The following is a 16,762-nucleotide window of genomic DNA, read 5'->3' as shown; positions in this document are numbered from 1 at the left end:
TTTTCATTTTTGCCTCCATCAGTGTGAAGGTTTATTTTTAATTGAGGTATAATTTCTATCCAGTAAAACCCACCCATTAAAATGGGTGTACAGTGTGATGTGTTTTGTCAGACGCCCTAGGTCATAGAATAATACCAGAGTGGAGACCAAGAACATCTCCGTTGCCCTAGAAAGTCGCCCCGTGACCTTTCCATGGCTGCTTTCCCAATCCATCCTTAGGCGGCCACCAACCCACCTACTTCCTGCCACTTCCGTTTTGCTTTTTCTACAATTTCATATAAATGAGATCCTGAAGTATGCAGCCGTTCTGGGCTTGACACCTTCCTCTTAGCATAATGTTTTTGTCTCATTCATAATGTTATGTGTATCAATATTCTGTGGCCGTTGGTTGCTGAGAAGCTTCCATTTATTGGTTCTTGCATTTGCTAGTGGGCGTTTGTGTTGTCTTCAGGGCCGGACAATGGTGGATAACAATGTTACCAGCATTATGCAGGGGTCAATTCAGAGGAGTAAGACTGCAGAAAATGCTACTAGCAAGCTCAATTTTGTAAGGAATTGCCGACCAACTCCCCAAGTGGCCATCCCACGTGGAGTGGAGTGTCGTGGCTCCAAATCCTCATCAATACGAGGTCTGCATTGTCATGTTAGCTTAAGCTACCCCAGGGATAATTTGCTGTCATTTAAATTTGCACTTCCCTGTGCTTGCTTGCATATAGGAAATTAGGATGGTACAGACAAGATTATCAGGCCCCCTGCCCAGGGGTGACACACAAATTTGCAGAGAGGTCCCATATTTACAGATAAATAAATAGGTGGATAGACAAATACATAAGTAAATAAATGTGCACTTCTCTGATGACCCGTGATATCGAACATCTTTCATTTTTTTTTAATGTTCGCAATGGAAGTTTACGACACAGCGAACATTTTAATGTCTGTGATGAAGAAGGCAAATACCAATCTAAAAATATCCAACGGAAGTCTTGGAAAGTCTATTTCATACAGATGACAAAGAATATATTAAAAATTATGATAGAAGTAAAGTACCATTAGGAGTATCAGATTGTCAAATGCAAAGAATGATGGCAATATCCAGTTTAAGAATTTGGGCTTGTGGGAAATTCTCGGGACCACTTCCCCATGTGACAATTTGGAAATGGATATCAAAAGTCTTAAAGGGGCGTCTGGGTGGCTCAGTGGGTTGAGCCGCTGCCTTCAGCTCAGGTCATGATCTCGGGGTGCTGGGATTGAGTCCCACATCAGGCTCTCTGCTTCCCTCTCTCTCTCTGCCTGCCTCTCCATCTACTTGTGATTTCTCTCTGTCAAATCAATAAATAAATTCTTAAAAAAAAAGTCTTAATGATATTTTGTGAAGCAATTGTATATCTAAAAATGTATACTAAGGAAAAGGTTAAAGTATTATCAAAATATTTAAATATAAAAGTAGTCCTCAAAGGTGTTTTTTTAAATTATACAGTTTTCAATTACTTGAAAGTACAAGAAGTTGTTGATCAGTTAAATAAATGATTTCTTTGCCATAAAATACTATGCAAGTATTACAAGTGTTATTGTAGAAATTTATTTTGCTATACAAATACTTGAATACAATGTGGCTTTAAAAAAGAATAAGTATATTATGATTTTATTTTATGCTAATCTGCATAGTATTCTTTACATGTTAGAGTGATTATTTCATGGTGATAGGATCATAATTATTGTTTTCTTCTTTCTAAGTAGCTATACTTGATTTGGGTTTTTCTAAAATATAAATCATTCATTCTTTTCCTCATAGATTTTACATGTTCTAACATATACCAAATTCTTACCCTTATATTTCTTGTCTATTTCTGAGCAAAGAATATCAGGTAAAGAAAGTCTTCCTTTAATATTTTTTATTTTAAAAAATATTTCTGAATGGTTTCTGGTTCTTATCCTTCCAGATAACTTTATGGTTACTTCACAAAGTTTTTTTTTTTAATTAAATTAAATTAATTTATTTGACAGAGAGAGTGCGATCACAAGTAGGCAGAGAGGCAGGCAGAGAGGCAGGCAGAGAGAGAGGGAGAGGGAAACAGGCTCCCCGCTGAGCAGAGAGCCCGATGTGGGGCTAGATCCCAGGACCCTGAAATCATGACCTGAGCCAAAGGCAGAGGTTTAACCCACTGAGCCACCCAGGCGCCCCTCCACAAAGTTTTTTTTTTTTTTAATTTTTATTTATGGGGCACTTGGGTGGCTCAGTGGGTTAAAGCCTCTGCCTTCGGCTCAGGTCATGATCTCAGGGTCCTGGGATCGAGTCCCATATCGGGCTCTGCTCAGCAGGGAGCCTGCTTCCCCTCTCTCTCTGCCTGCCTCTCTGCCTACTTGTGATCTCTCTCTGTCAAATAAATAAATAAAATCTTAAAAAATTTTTTTAAATTTATTTTTATTTAAATTCAATTAACATACAATGTCTTATTGGTTTCAGAGGTAGAGGTCAGTGATTCATTAGTCTTACGTGATACCCAGTGTTGAGCATCTTTTCAAATGTTCATTTGCCATCTGTGTATCTTCTCTAGGATATATCTATCCAAATTCTTGACAATTTTCTTTCTTTCTTTCCTTTTTCCTTCCTTCCTTCCTCACTCCCTCCCTCGTTCTCCTTCCCACCCTCTCCTTTTCTTTCTTTCTTTTTCTCTTTCTTTCTTTCTTTTTTTGCTGAGGTTTTGTCTTATAATTTTTGAGATGCAAGAGTTCTTGGTATATTCTGGGTACACATTTCTTTTAGATGCGTGGCATAAGACATGTAAATATTTACTCCCATTCTGTGATTTTTTAAAAAAAATTTTCTTAATTGTATACTTAGAAGAGCAAATGTATGTATGTATTTATTTATTTAGGATTTTATTTATTTATTTGACAGAGAGAGAGAGAGCTTGAGCACAAGCAGGGGGAGCAGGGAGGGAGAGGGAGAAGGAGGCTTTGGGCTGAGCAGAAGGACCCCGGCATCATGACCTGAGCGGAAGGCAGACGCTTGACCGACTGAGCCACCCAGGCATCCCAATGTTCTTAATTTTTTAGAAAGAGAGAGAACAAGCACCTGAGTGGGAGTGGGGGCAGGGGCCGAGGGAGAGGGAGAGAAAGAATCCTTCCATAGGCTCTATGCCCTGTGTGGAGCCCAACCCAGGGGTCCCTCTTGGGACCCTGAAATCATGACTTGAGCGAAACACCAAGAATCGGGAGCTTCGCTGACCGAGCCCAGGTGCCACTAATGTTTCTAATTTTTGTATGGTCCACGGGATTCCTCTTTCACGGTTCATGATTTTAGTGTTACTAAATGTTCTCTACTTAATCCCTCATTTGAGTACCTCTTCTCAGGGCCTAGGAATAGAGAACAAGGAGTCCCTCTGAGTCAGGGCGTGCCTCATGGATCTTGTCTTAGAGAACATTCAGTCAGTAACTATTTGATCAACACTTACCCTGTGCCAGGCACTGGGGAGACATCGGTAAAGAAAGTCAGGTTTCTGCTCTATGGAATTTATGCTCCAGTGGGTGATGGACAAGGAACATCAAGTGCTCAGGGGAGCCCAAATGGCTCCTTTTTGATCCTCTTTGCTGGGCGGTGACACCAGCCTCCAGCTGCTGTGGGTGTTGGTGGCTCATGACTCATTCTTGTACTCTGCTTCTCAAACAGAGTGACCTTCTCTGACAGATGTTACTTTGCTTGAAGAGGCTATGGAAGTTGTTATCACCCCATGCTTGGGGGTAGTCCTTGGTCAATGACTGAACGATTTAGGGATAGAACAGCCCACACTTCTTGTGTCTCTGGGCAGGAAAGCCATTGTGAGGCTTGTCATGCTCCAGATCTCCCTATGAGATCAGGCTGGAGGCAGGTTCTCTTCCCTTGCAATCACATCGACATGGGTAGCTTCTCCTCCTGCCCTATTCTTTGTCCTTTTCCCTTCCACGGGTTTCTTCTAGGAGACCTCCTGCAGCAAACCATAGACACAAATAGTTTTAGGAAACCCAACCTAAAACACTGGATGTCAAAAGTAGTCCCGGGAAATGAGTCTGAAAGAGATTTTGGGATAATCTACCTCTGGTCAGATGGCAGTGAGAGCCCCAACCTTGGTGGTACAGGGATGGCTGAGCAGCCCCTCCCCAAGCCTAGGGCAGTGTGTTAATGCTTTCACTAATGATGACCTGAGATGGGATACAGGAGGAAGGAGACGCACGGTTTGTGCCATATCTCTGGTGTTTCAGAGTTAGGGGGAAATAACTAAAAAGACTGTGGAATTGGGTGGTTACCGCTGAGCAACACTGAAATTTTGAAGAGAGAGAAGAACCAGCTCATGTATAAATAACCAGTTCAGGGTGTAGTGCAAGAGTCTGGGTCCTCCCTTAGCAGCATCTGCAAAGGTCCTCACGTGCAGTGGAGATCAGGCAGAGCTGGGCACCTGACTCGCCACATAACAGTAAGGGTCACAGAATTTCAACGAAGGTTGTTTTTGCTATTGAAGCAAGTTTCCAACATCACAGTCAGGATCTTGATGGCGAATGAGTAGGAATGCAAATCCCCGGGCAGATGCAGTTGAAAACTTTGAGCCTCCACATTCTCCTAAGCCTGCATAAAGGAGAAACACAGGAGGAAAACTGGGTTTCCCCAAAATATAGACATACACGCATCTGAAGAAAGACAGAGATTGGAGGGGGGCATCGACAAGTCAAAATCCACCAAGGACTGGCTCCAGAAGCTGGAAGAAACTAAGAAAGCTCCTTCCCTAGAGTTTTCACAGGCAGCATAGCTCTGCTAACACTTAGGTATTGGACTTCGGGCTTCTACAACTGTGAGACAATAAATCTCCACTGAAACAATATAGTGAAGAACGGTGGAAAAGACGTATTAATGGCACAATTGGTAGTAGCTATAGACGTATGTATTCCCATAGCCACAGGGCAGGATTCAATGACATAATTAGTTGCTCCATAATCATCAGAATTTCATGCTACACATCTCAGAACTAAAGGTCTCAGTTAATGAAAGGATCCTTAATACTTATTCCTCTGATATCACTTCATGACCTGTGTTTGGATGTTCAGGGTCACACACACCTTTGTTTTTCTGCGTGAATACTGAACCTCTCCCTCTCCCCCCAAAATGCATGTTTCAATCTTTTTCAAGTGTAATAGGCTTTGAAGTTGACCTGCCAGTGTAAGACTCACCTCTCCCTATGGGTTGTAAAGCAAATTTGAGAAAGAATGTTGAGGCGGAATACTGAGTCCTTGGGAATAAACAACCTCTAGTTTTGGCTAAAAAAAACCTGAGGTGTGGGGTTCCCAGATTCCTGGTGAGAGGGCAGCTTCCTCCTTTCTTCCTGTAGTGCTCTATGGCTCTTACACATGCCACATTCTCATTTCCAAGTTTCGAGTCTGCAGTCTTTTGTTTTTTCTTGTCTAGTTGCTCAGGCTAGAACTTCCCGTACTGTGTTTAACAAAACAGACAAAAGTAGGTATCCATGTCTTATTATTGGTCTTTCATTATCAAGTATGTCATTAGCTGTGGGTTTTTATAGCTAGCCCTTATTACGTTAAGGAAGTTCCCCGGTAGTCCTTGTTTATTGAGTGTTTTTGTCACGAAAGGGTGCTGGATTTTGTCAAAAGCTTTCTCTGCATCACTTGGAGTGATAATATGTTTTTCCCCTTCAATTTATCAATTTGGTATATTACATGGGTTGATTTTTTGATGTTGAACCATTCTTGCATTCTGGAAATAAATCTCTATTTTATTTATGTCTGCTCTTTTATTTTGTCCTTTATTCTGTGGGCGTCGTAACTTGACATTCCTTTTCTAGTTTCTTAAGGTATGCAGTGAACTTACTGATTTGAGATCTTTAAAAATTGTTTTTATTTTTATTTTTAGTTGTTTATTTTTAAAGACTTTATTTATTTGTTAGAGAGAGAGAGAGAGCACACACAAGCAGACAGAAGCGAAGAGAGAAGCAGGCTCCCTGCCGAGGAAGGAGTCCGATTCGGGACTCGATCCCAGAACCCAGGGATCATGACCCGAGCCAAAAACATCGGCTTAACCAACGGAGCTACCCAGGTGTCCTGAGATCTTTTTTTTAAAAATATATGCATTTACATTTGTAAATTTCCCTCATAGTACTGCTTTTGCTACATCCTATTCATTTCGGTAGGTTGTGTTTGAACTTTCATTCATTTTAAGATATTTTCTAACTTCTCTTATGATTCCTTCTTTGACACCTTAGTTGTTTAAAATCGTACTGCTTAATTTCTACATATTTGTGAAATTTCTGGTTTTCCTTCTGTGATTAATTTCTGGTTTCATTTACTCCATTGTTCTTTGGAAAAAGTTCTGTATATGGAGTCAATCTTTAAAAAAATTAGTAAGACTTCTTTTGTGGCAGAACATACGGTCTATCCTGAATAATGTGGAATGTACTTGGGAAGGATATGTATTCTGCTAGTGTTAGACCAAGTGCTCTGTATATGTGTGAAGTTTATCATGTTGTTCGTCTTCTGTTTCCTTATTGACCTTCTATCTGATTGTTATAGTTATTATTGAGGGTGATGTATTAAAGTCTACAACAATTATTGTTGAACTGTCTAAACTTGCTTCAGTTTTTTCAATATTTGCTTCCTATATTTGGGGGCTCTTTTATTAGGTATACATATGTTTATTATTGTTATATCTTTTTTTTTTAAAAGTTGCTGCTTAGATGTTCTTTTTTTTTTTTTTTAAAGATTTTATTTATTTATTTGACAGAGAGAGATTAAAAGTAGGCAGAGAGTCAGGCAGAGAGAGAGAGGAGGAAGCAGGCTCCCCGCTGAGCAGAGAGCCCGATGCAGGACTCGATCCCAGGACCCTGGGATCATGACCTGAGCCGAAGGCAGCGGCTTAACCTACTGAGCCACCCAGGCGCCCTTATTGTTATATCTTTTTGTTGTTTTGAACCTTTATCGGTATATAATGTCCTTCTTTGTGTCTTGTGATCTTTTTGATTTAAAGTTTATTTTGTTTGGCAATACTATAGCCTCCCAGCTTTTCTTTGGAATAATTTGAATGGAATAATTTTTCCCACCTCTTTACTTTCAACCTTTGTGTGTCTTTACATGTAAAGTGAGTCTCTTGTGGACAGATTGGAATATCTTTCTTTCTTTCCCTCTTTTCCTTTCTTTTCTTAAAAATTTTTTTTGCTTAGCGGTTATCTTGGGAATTACAATTAACATTTTAGTATCGCAACCTACTTTTATCTATTTATTATTTTTAAATTTTTAAAAAATTAACATATAATGTATTGTTTGCTTCAGGGGCAAAGGCCTGTGAATCTTCAGTCTTACACAATTCACAGCATTCACCATGGCACATACCCTCCCCAATGTCTATCCCAAAGCACCCCATCCCCCCACCCAGCTCCTCTCCACTCCAGCAACCTTCAGTTTGTTTCCTGAAATTAAGAGTCTTTCATGGTTTGTCTTCTTCCCCGGTCCTATCTTGTTTTATTTTTTCCCTCCCTTCCCCCCATGACCACCACTCTGCCTCTCAAATTCCTCATATCAGAGAGATCATATGATAATTGTCTTTCTCTGATTGACTTACTTCATTTAGCATAATACCCTCTAGTTCCATCCACATCGTTGCAAATGGCAATATTTTGTTTCTTTTGATGGCTGCATAGTATTCCTATGTATATATATACACCACATCTTTATCCATTCATCTGTTGATGGACATCTAGGTTCTTTCTGTAGTTTGACTGTTGTGGACATTGCTGTTATAAATGTTCGGGTGCATGTGCCCCTTTGGATCACTACATTTGTATCTTTAGGATAAATACCCAGTAGTGCAATTGGTGGGTCATAGGGTAACTCTATTTTCAACTTTTTGAGGAACTCCATGCTGTTTTCCAGAGTGGCTGCATTAGCTTGCCTTCCTGCGAACAGTGTAGGAGGGTTCCCCTTTCTTGGTATCCTGGCCAACATTTGTTGTTTACTGATTAGTTAATTTTAGCCATTCTGACTGGTGTGAGGTGGTATCTCACTGTGGTTTTGATTTGTATTTTCCTGATGCCAAGTGATGTTGAGCACTTTTCATGGGTCTGTTGGCCATTTGGATGTCTTGTTTGCAAAAGTGTCTGTTCATGTCTTCTGCCCATTTTTTGATTGGATTATTTGTTCTTTGGGTGTTGGGTTTGATAAGTTCTTTATAGGTTTTCGATACTAACTCTATCTGATATGTCATTTGCAAATATCTTCTCCCATTCTGTCGGTTGTCTTTTGATTTTGTTGACTGTTTCCTTTGCTGTGCAAAAGCTTTTGATCTTAATGAAGTCCCAATAGTTCATTTTTGTCCTTATTTCACTAGGCTTTGGTGATGTTTCTAGAAAGAAGTTGCTGCGGCTGAGGTCAAAGAGGTTGCTGCCTGTGTTGTCCTCAAGGATTTTGATGGCTTCCTATGTCACATTGAGGTCTTTCATCCATTTTGAGGCTAGTTTTGTGAGTGGTATAAAGAAATGGTCCAGTTTCTTTCTTCTGCATGTGGCTGTCCAATTTTTCCAACACCATTTGTTGAAGAGACTGTCTCTTTTCCATTGGACAGTCTTTCCTGCTTTGTGGAAGATTAGTTGACCATAGAGTTGAGGGTCCATTTCTGGGTTCTCTATTCTGTTCCGTTGATGTATGTATCTGTTATTGTGCCAGTACCATACTGTCTTGATGATGACAGCTTTGTAATAGAGCTTGAAGTCTGGAATTGTGATGCCACCAACTTTGGCTTTCTTTTCCAACATTCCCCTGGCTATTTGGGGTCTTTCCTGGTTCCATATAAATTTTAGGATTATTTATTCAATTTCTTTGAAAACAATGGTATTTGATAGGGATTGCATTAAATATGTAGATTGCTCTAGGTAATACAGACATTTTCACAATATTTCTTCCAATCCAGGAGCATGGAACATTTTTCCATTTCTTTGTGTCTTCCTCAATTTCTTTCATGAGTACTTTATAGTTTTCTGAGTACAGATTCTTTGTCTCTTTGGTTGGGTTTTTATTTTTTTTTTAGGATTTTATTTATTTCTTTATTTGACTCAGAGAGAGAGAGAGAGAGAGATCACAAGTAAGCAGGTGGAAGATGGGGGTGGGGGGGAAGCAGGCTTCTTGCCGAGCAGAGAGCCCGATGCGGGGCTTGATCCCAGGACCTTGAGACCATGACCTGAGAAGAAGGCAGAGGTTTAACTCTCTGCACGGCCCAGGCACCCCTCTTTGGTTAGGTTTATTCCTAGGTAGCAACCTAGTTTTAATAATACCAACTTATTTTCAATAGTATAAAAACATTCAGCTCCTGTACATCTCTGTCCCTCCTCCTTTATATTATTATTGTCACAGAATGCATTTTTTGAAGATTTCATTTATTTATTTGTGTGTGTTTGTGTGTGTGTGTGTGTGAGAGAGAGAGAGGGAGAGAGAGAGAGGGAGAGCACAAACAGGAGGAGCAGCAGGTAGAAGGAGAAGCAGGTTTCCGCTGAGCAGAGAGCCTGATGTGGGACTCGATCCCAGAACCCTGGGATCATGACCTGAGCCGAAGGCAGACAATTAACTGACTGTGCCACTCAGGGATCCCACAGATGGCATTTTTGTTCTTTGTGTTCCCTTTAGCATACGATTATTGTTTTGTGCATTTGCCTTTGAAATGAAAGTTTGGTTTAACATTAAAAATCAGTTACAATAATTCATTACATGCAAAATGAAGGAAAAAAAATCATCTCAAAATATACAGAAGAAGCATTTAATAAATTCGCATCTTCTAATGATAAAAACTTGCAGCAATCTAGAAATAGGACATTCTTCATTTGCTCAACAGTATCCACAAAATACCTAAAACAACAACATACTTAACGGTGGGCGGTTGAAATCCGAATTGCTATCACCACTTCCTTTTAATGTCCCAGCCAGTACAGCAACGCAAAAGTGGAAGCAAAAGGATTGAATAAGGAGAAATAAAAGTCATTACTTAGAGGTCACATTATTATGTAGGTAGAAAATGAAAAGAAACTACATATAGATTTTATAAAATAATTTAGCCAGGTCACTGGATATAAAATCAAAATAGAAAAATCAGTGGTGTTTCTATGTATCAACATCTCTAGAAAAAGATATTTGGAAATTATGCCATTTATAAGAGCATCAAAAAAATTAAGTGCTTGTGACTAAGTAAGTATAAGTAGTGTAAGAATTCTACACACAAAACTGAGACATTATTGAGGGAATTAACTAGAATCTAAGTAAATAGAAGGATATACTATGGTCAGGGATTGGAAGACTATATTCTGAAGACATTAATTCTACACTAACATCTATCGATCTGTAGATTCAGTGCAATCTCTGCAATGTCTCACCAGGACGTATGTGTATGATGCTGACTCAGAAAACCCACAGAAATGCAAATGACCCAAAACAGCCAGAACAGTTTTCAAGAAGAGAAACAAAATGGAGAGCTACTAGTCCAGATATTAAGACCTATCATAAGGCCACAGTAATTTAGACAATGGTGTTCGTGTAAGGATAGACTGTCATCCAGGGGGATTATAAATAAAAATAAAAAGTGAAAGGAAAATCAATAAAGTTTAAAGAAAGAGGAGATTTCTATTCTTATAGGAGAATATTTATTTATGTGAGGGCATGCAAATATTTTTAAAAACAACACAAAAATATTATCTATGTAAAGGAAGATATTAAATTTATTATTAAATTAAATATTATTCTCATAGTATATGAAAAGTAAGATCTTCTGTTTTTCAAAAGATATCAGTTCAGAGAATGAAAAGGTAATCCACAGAGTGAGAAAGAAAATTTGCCAAAAAAAAAAAAAAGTAATTGACAAAAGGGCTCACTTACAGATTGTATAAAGAATTCTTATAAGTCAAAAAGAAAAAGGATGCCTGGGTGGCTCAGGTCATGATCCCAGGGTCTTGGGAAGGAGCCCTGCACTTCTCTCTCTCCCTCTCCCTCTGCCCCTCTCCCCCCTCCCCTGCTTATTCACACACACATACACACACACTCTCTCTCTCTCTCTCTCTCTCGTAGATAAATAACATCTTAAAAAAAGACAACCTATTTAAGAAAGAGTTTTAAGACTTCACATAAGGGGCACCTGGGTGGCTCAGTGGGTTAAGCCTCTGCCTTCAGCTCAGGTCATGACCTCAGGGTCCTGGGATCAAGCCCCGCATCAGGCTCTCTGCTCAGCACGGAGCCTGCTTCCCCCTCCCCCTCTGTCTGCCTCTCTGCCTACTTGTGACCTCTCTCTCTATCAAATAAATAAATAAAATCTTTAAAAAAAGATAAAAAAGGACTTCACATAAAACAATATATAAATGGACAATAAGCATGAAGGGGTGCTTAACCATATTAACCATCAGGAAAATGCAATTTAAAACTACAAGGGGACGGGGTGCCTGGCTGGCTCAGTCCTTGGAGTGTGTGACTCTTGATCTTGTGATTGTGAGTTCGAGTCTCATTTTCGGTATTGGGATTACTTAAAAATAAAATCTCTGAAAAAATGACAAAACTACAAGGGATCCCATTATAGAACACCTAAAATAGAAGGCGGACAACACTGGGTTGGTTGGTGTGATACGAAGCAATGGAAACTCTCACACTTGGCAGGTAGAGGTGTTAAGAGTATTGACTGGTTTGGAAATATTTAATAAAGTTGAGCATAGGAAAACTCACTCCTTGATAGATTTTTTTAAAGATTTTATTTATTTATTTGACAGACAGAGATCACAAGTAGGCGGAGAGGCAGGCAGAGAGAGAGAGAAGGAAGCAGGCTCCCTGCTGAGCAGAGAGCCCGATGTGGGGCTCGATCCCAGGACCCTGAGATCATGACCTGAGCCGAAGGCAGAGGCTTTAACCCACTGAGACACCCAGGCGCCCCTAGATAGATTTTTTTTTTTAAAAAGACTTTCTTTATTTGAGAGAGAGCGTGCATGAGAGAGAGCACAAGCAGGGGGAGAGGCAGGCAGCGGGAGAAGCAGTCTTCCTGCTGAACAGGTGCCCAGTGCAGAACTCAATCCCAGGAACCTGGGATGGTGACCTGATCTGAATGCAGATGTTTAACCCACGAAGCCACCCAGGCGTCCCTTTTATTTTTATTTTTTTTCTTTTTAAATTAAAAATTAATTTATTGGAAGTTTACTGTTATTAAAAAAAAACCTCTATACTTTTTATAGTCACTTCAGCATGTTTAATGATACCAGTTAATGATATATAAAAGGCCACCAGCTTCTTGAAATGGCTGCAAATGTTTACCATGTACTGGTATTAAATTGGTTTGAACTCTTTGGAAAAAATTGCTGTGACTTTAAGTACAGAGATTTCAAATTCCCAGATTAGAAACAAGATTTTTAAGTCAGGAGGAAATTTAGTAAAAGTTCAAGGCTTAAAGGAAATGTTAATAGAAAAACAAAAATACTGTAAAAATAGGTTTTCCCCCACCCCCAAGTTAGGCTAAAAAAAAAAAAAAAAGGTAACCAACCCCACCCCGCCCCCAATATCTCTCTTAGAAAAGTCACCCAATCCTGCACATAGGGCATCCCACACAAATACAAGTATTAAGCACAAATGTACACATAGGGTCACGAAAAGCCACAAAAACGCACCAATTTTATTTGTAAACTCGTGCAAGTTTTAATAAAATATTAGCGAGCACTCAGTAAAGATAAAAAGGCCCACGGGCGCAAAGAAAAGATGCGATGAATCATCGGGGAAATGCAAATCAAAACCACAGCGAGCTATCATCCTACAGGGTTAGGATGGCTACTGCCCATCCAACACGAAATCCCAGACAGAAGACAGCAGGTACCACTGAAGATGTGGAGAAACTGGAAACTTGTTCACTCCTGGGGGTAATCATGCCAGAGGGGGCCTCCTCATGGCAAGCAGGGTGGAAGCTCCTGGAACATTGAAAACGGAACCACCTTACCATCCAGCAATCCTGCGTCTGGGAGAAAGGGCCCAGATAATTGAAATCAGCATCTCCAAGAGATACCTACACTTCTTCGTTTGTTGACCCGTTATTTACAGAAGCAAAGGCATGGTGGGTGAATGCATAAAGGGCATGCGGTGTACACGTACAATGGAAAATTGTTCAGCTGTAAGTAAGCCACTGATCACATGAAATAAGGCAGACACAAAAGGACAAAGATGATTCCACTTATAGGAGGGACCTGGTAGTCAAATGTATAGAGAGAACAAGGGCCATGATTACGCCAGGGGCTGGTCGGGGGGAGGGATGGGGAGTTGGTGTTTAATGGGTATCCGTTTAATGGGTGTCCGTTATGGAGGACGGGTAAATCCTAGAGATCTACCATAAAGCATAATGCATATAGTTAACTATACTGTATTGTATACTTAAAAATTTTATTTTTATCCTTTTTTATATTTTTAAATTTATATTTATTTATATTTTTATACTTAAAGATTTTATTTAGCTAGTTATTTGAGGGGGGAGCACAAGGAGGGCAGAGGCAGAGAAAATCTTTTTTTTTTTTAAGATTTTATTTATTTATTTGACAGACAGATCACAAGTAGGCAGAGAGGCAGGCGGGGAGGTGGGGGGTGGGGTGGGCAAAAGCAGGCTTCAGAGAGCCGGATGCGGGGCTCGATCCCAGAACGCTGGGATCATGACCTGAGCCAAAGGCAGAGGCTTTAACCCACTGAGCCACCCAGGAGCCCCTGAGGGAGAAAAAATCTTTAGCACAGGCCACACGGAGCTCAGAGCCCCACGTGGGGCTCGAGTGCACCAGGCTGAGATCATGCCCTGAGCCGAAAATGTGAGTTTCAGTTTGTTTAACTGACCGAGCCACCCAGGTGTCCCCCAAATCTTTTTATTTTATTTTTTATTTATTTTCAGCATAACAGTATTCATTATTTTTGCACCACACCCAGTGCCCCATGCAATCCGTGCCCTCTATAATACCCACCACCTGGTACCCCGATCCCCCCCCCCCGCCCCGCCCCTTCAAAGCCCTCAGATTGTTTTTCAGAGTCCATAGTCTCTCATGGTTCACCTCCCCTTCCAATTTCCCCCAAAATCTTTTTGAAGAGGATAGCTCTTACAGTAACTATTCTTACCATGTTCGCTTGGGCAGACAGTATAGTAAAAGTGTAACAATACAGGGAAGATTAGCATGGCCCCTGAACACGGATGACACGCAAATTCGTGAAGTGTTCCATGTTAAAAAAAAAAAAAAGAATTTCTTATCACACACAAATAAAGAAGAAAAGAGGAAACTTTTAGAAGGGATGGTTAAGCTTTTGAAATTGTGGTGATGGTTCCGTGAGTGTTTACTTATCTTTAAACTCATCAATATGTAATAGTAAATGTATACGGCATTTTTGTATCTCAGTCATATCTCAGAGAAAAAAACAAATGTAGGGTTTTTTTTTTTTTAAAAAAAAACCACGAATATAAAGTGAACTCAGAATTCTTTGTTAGTTTTTGTTAGCTTCTCATCCTACTTGAGTTGGTTTTGTTCCTTTTGGTGGGCAATTTCCATTATTTGAAGAATAGAAAAAAGATACTTTTATCCTAAAAATGTGTTTGGGCGAATAAATGTCTTTACATGAGATTATCTGTGATTTTATTATTTTTTTTAAGATTTACTTTTTTTTTTTTAACTTATTTTACAGACATAGGTCACAAGAAGGCAGAGAGGCAGGCAGAGAGCCAGATGCCTGGGCTAGATCACCAGGACTCTGGGACCATGACCCAAGACAAAGGCAGAGGCTTTAACCCACCAAGCCACCCAGGCGCCCCAGATTATCTGTGATTTTATATTTTTTTATTTTTTTAAAGATTTTATTTATTTATTTGAGAGAGAGAAAGCACAAGAAGGGGGAGGGTCAGAGGGAGAAGCAGACACCCCACCAAGCAGGGAGCCCGATGCGGGACTCGATACCGGGACTCCAGGATCATGACCCGAGCCGAAGGCAGTCGCTCAACCAACTGAGCCACCCAGGCGCCCCTATCTGTGATTTTAAATAAACATTACACATTAAAAAAAAAAAAAAAAAAATCTCATATTGACTGCTGTTCTCACAACAGCCTGGAGGGGGCGAGAGTGGATACAGGCAGAACTGTCAGGCGGCTTCTGGAGGGGAATCGCGGAAGAGCTTTTAGACTCCGACGGTTTTTTTTTTCTTTTTTTTTTTTTTTAAAGATTTTATTTATTTATTTGACAGAGAGAGAGATCACAAGCAGGCAGAGAGGCAGGCAGAGAGAGAGAAGGAAGCAGGCTCCCTGCTGAGCAGAGAGCCCGATGCGGGACTCGATCCCAGGACTCTGAGATCATGACCCCAGCCGAAGGCAGCGGCCCAACCCACTGAGCCACCCAGGCACCCCAACGGGTTGAAACTACACAGGAAGGTGTCTACGGAAATGGACAAAAGAATAAGAACAGAATATGTCATTTCTGAAATAAGTAGAAGAAAAAACTGGAATGAGAAAAAAATCCGAGATAAGGCAAGGAGTAAAAGAAATATAGAAAAGGAGGGACAGGGGAACCTGGGTGGCTCAGTCCGTTAAGCATCTGCCGTCCGCTCAGGTCGTGATCCCAGCATCCTGGGACTGAACCCCAGGTCAGGCTCCCTGCTCAGAGGGTGCCCGCTTCTCCCTCTGCCTCTGCCCCTCCATGTCCTCGTGTGTGCTCTCTCTCTCTCAAAGAAATAAATAAAATCTTTTATTTTTTTTAAGGAGGGACAATCAGAAATTACAAAATAAATCCAAACTGATAATTTGCATCATTGGAATTAATGCAGATGATCTAAATCTCCACCACCTGAGAGAGGAGTGGCCAGGCACCGTGGAGCACTGGGAAGGTGGGCTGTCTGGGCTGAGATCCATCCAGTGTCAGTGGGAAATGCACTGCAGAATTTGGAGACCTAGAATGAAAAAAAGTGTAAAGCATCTTATTAATAATTTTATGCGGATTGCACCTTGAAATGATTAACATTCTGGATACATTGCTAAATAACATATATTATTTAAATTCACCAATTTTTGAGCTCTTAATTGTGGCAGCTAGAGAAGGCTTAAATTACAGAGATGGTTCACATTACATTTATGTTGAACAGCATCATTCAAAATACTCAAATTAAAAGACAAATATTGTCAGGCTAGATAAGAAAACTTAAAATCGGGGCACCTGGGTGGCTCAGTGGGTTAAGCCTCTGCCTTTGGCTCAGGTCATGATCCCAGGGTCCTGGAATCGAGCCCCACATTGAACCCCACATCGAGCCCCACATCGAGCCCCATATCGAGCCTGGCATCGGGCTCTCTGCTCAGCAGGGAGACTACTTCCCTCCCCTTGCACACCGCCCCCCCGCCTGCCTCTCTGCCTACTTGTGATCTCTGTCAAATAAATAAATAAATAAATAAATCTTTTTTTTTTTTAAGAAAACTTAAAATCCAGCAACATGTTAAATACAAGATGTAACAAGTTGCAACATGTTAAATACAAGATGTAACAAGTTGCTAATTAAAGGATGTAAATAGCCAGAAAGAAAGTTGTGTTAGCACTACTAATGACAGACAGCACAAAGTTTAATGGAAACAGCATTACTAGATATAGCCGTGAAAATATAACAGTTTTAATGTGCATGCACTTAAAAATGGTCTCGTGGGATGCCTGGGTGGCTCAGTTGGTTGGACGACTGCTTTCGGCTCAGATCATGATCACGGACTCCCGGGATTGAGTCCCGCATCGGG

General features: G+C 40.4%; 1 non-coding gene and 1 pseudogene across 1 annotated transcript; both read left to right on the top strand.

The window, feature by feature from the left end:
• The first annotated feature begins 700 nt into the window (after window positions 1–700).
• On the top strand, window positions 701–798 carry LOC122911043 (annotated as a pseudogene).
• Window positions 799–14,130: 13,332 nt separating this feature from the next.
• LOC122910990 lies at window positions 14,131–14,235 on the top strand. The gene has a single exon (XR_006385336.1). It is a non-coding gene; the product is annotated as a U6 spliceosomal RNA (small nuclear RNA).
• The last annotated feature ends 2,527 nt before the right edge of the window (window positions 14,236–16,762 follow it).

Source organism: Neovison vison, chromosome 6 (genome assembly GCF_020171115.1).
Source record: "Neovison vison isolate M4711 chromosome 6, ASM_NN_V1, whole genome shotgun sequence".
Taxonomy (NCBI): domain Eukaryota; kingdom Metazoa; phylum Chordata; class Mammalia; order Carnivora; family Mustelidae; genus Neogale; species Neogale vison.
Note: the sequence above shows the minus strand (reverse complement) of the source record. Positions and strands in the feature narration are given on the sequence as shown.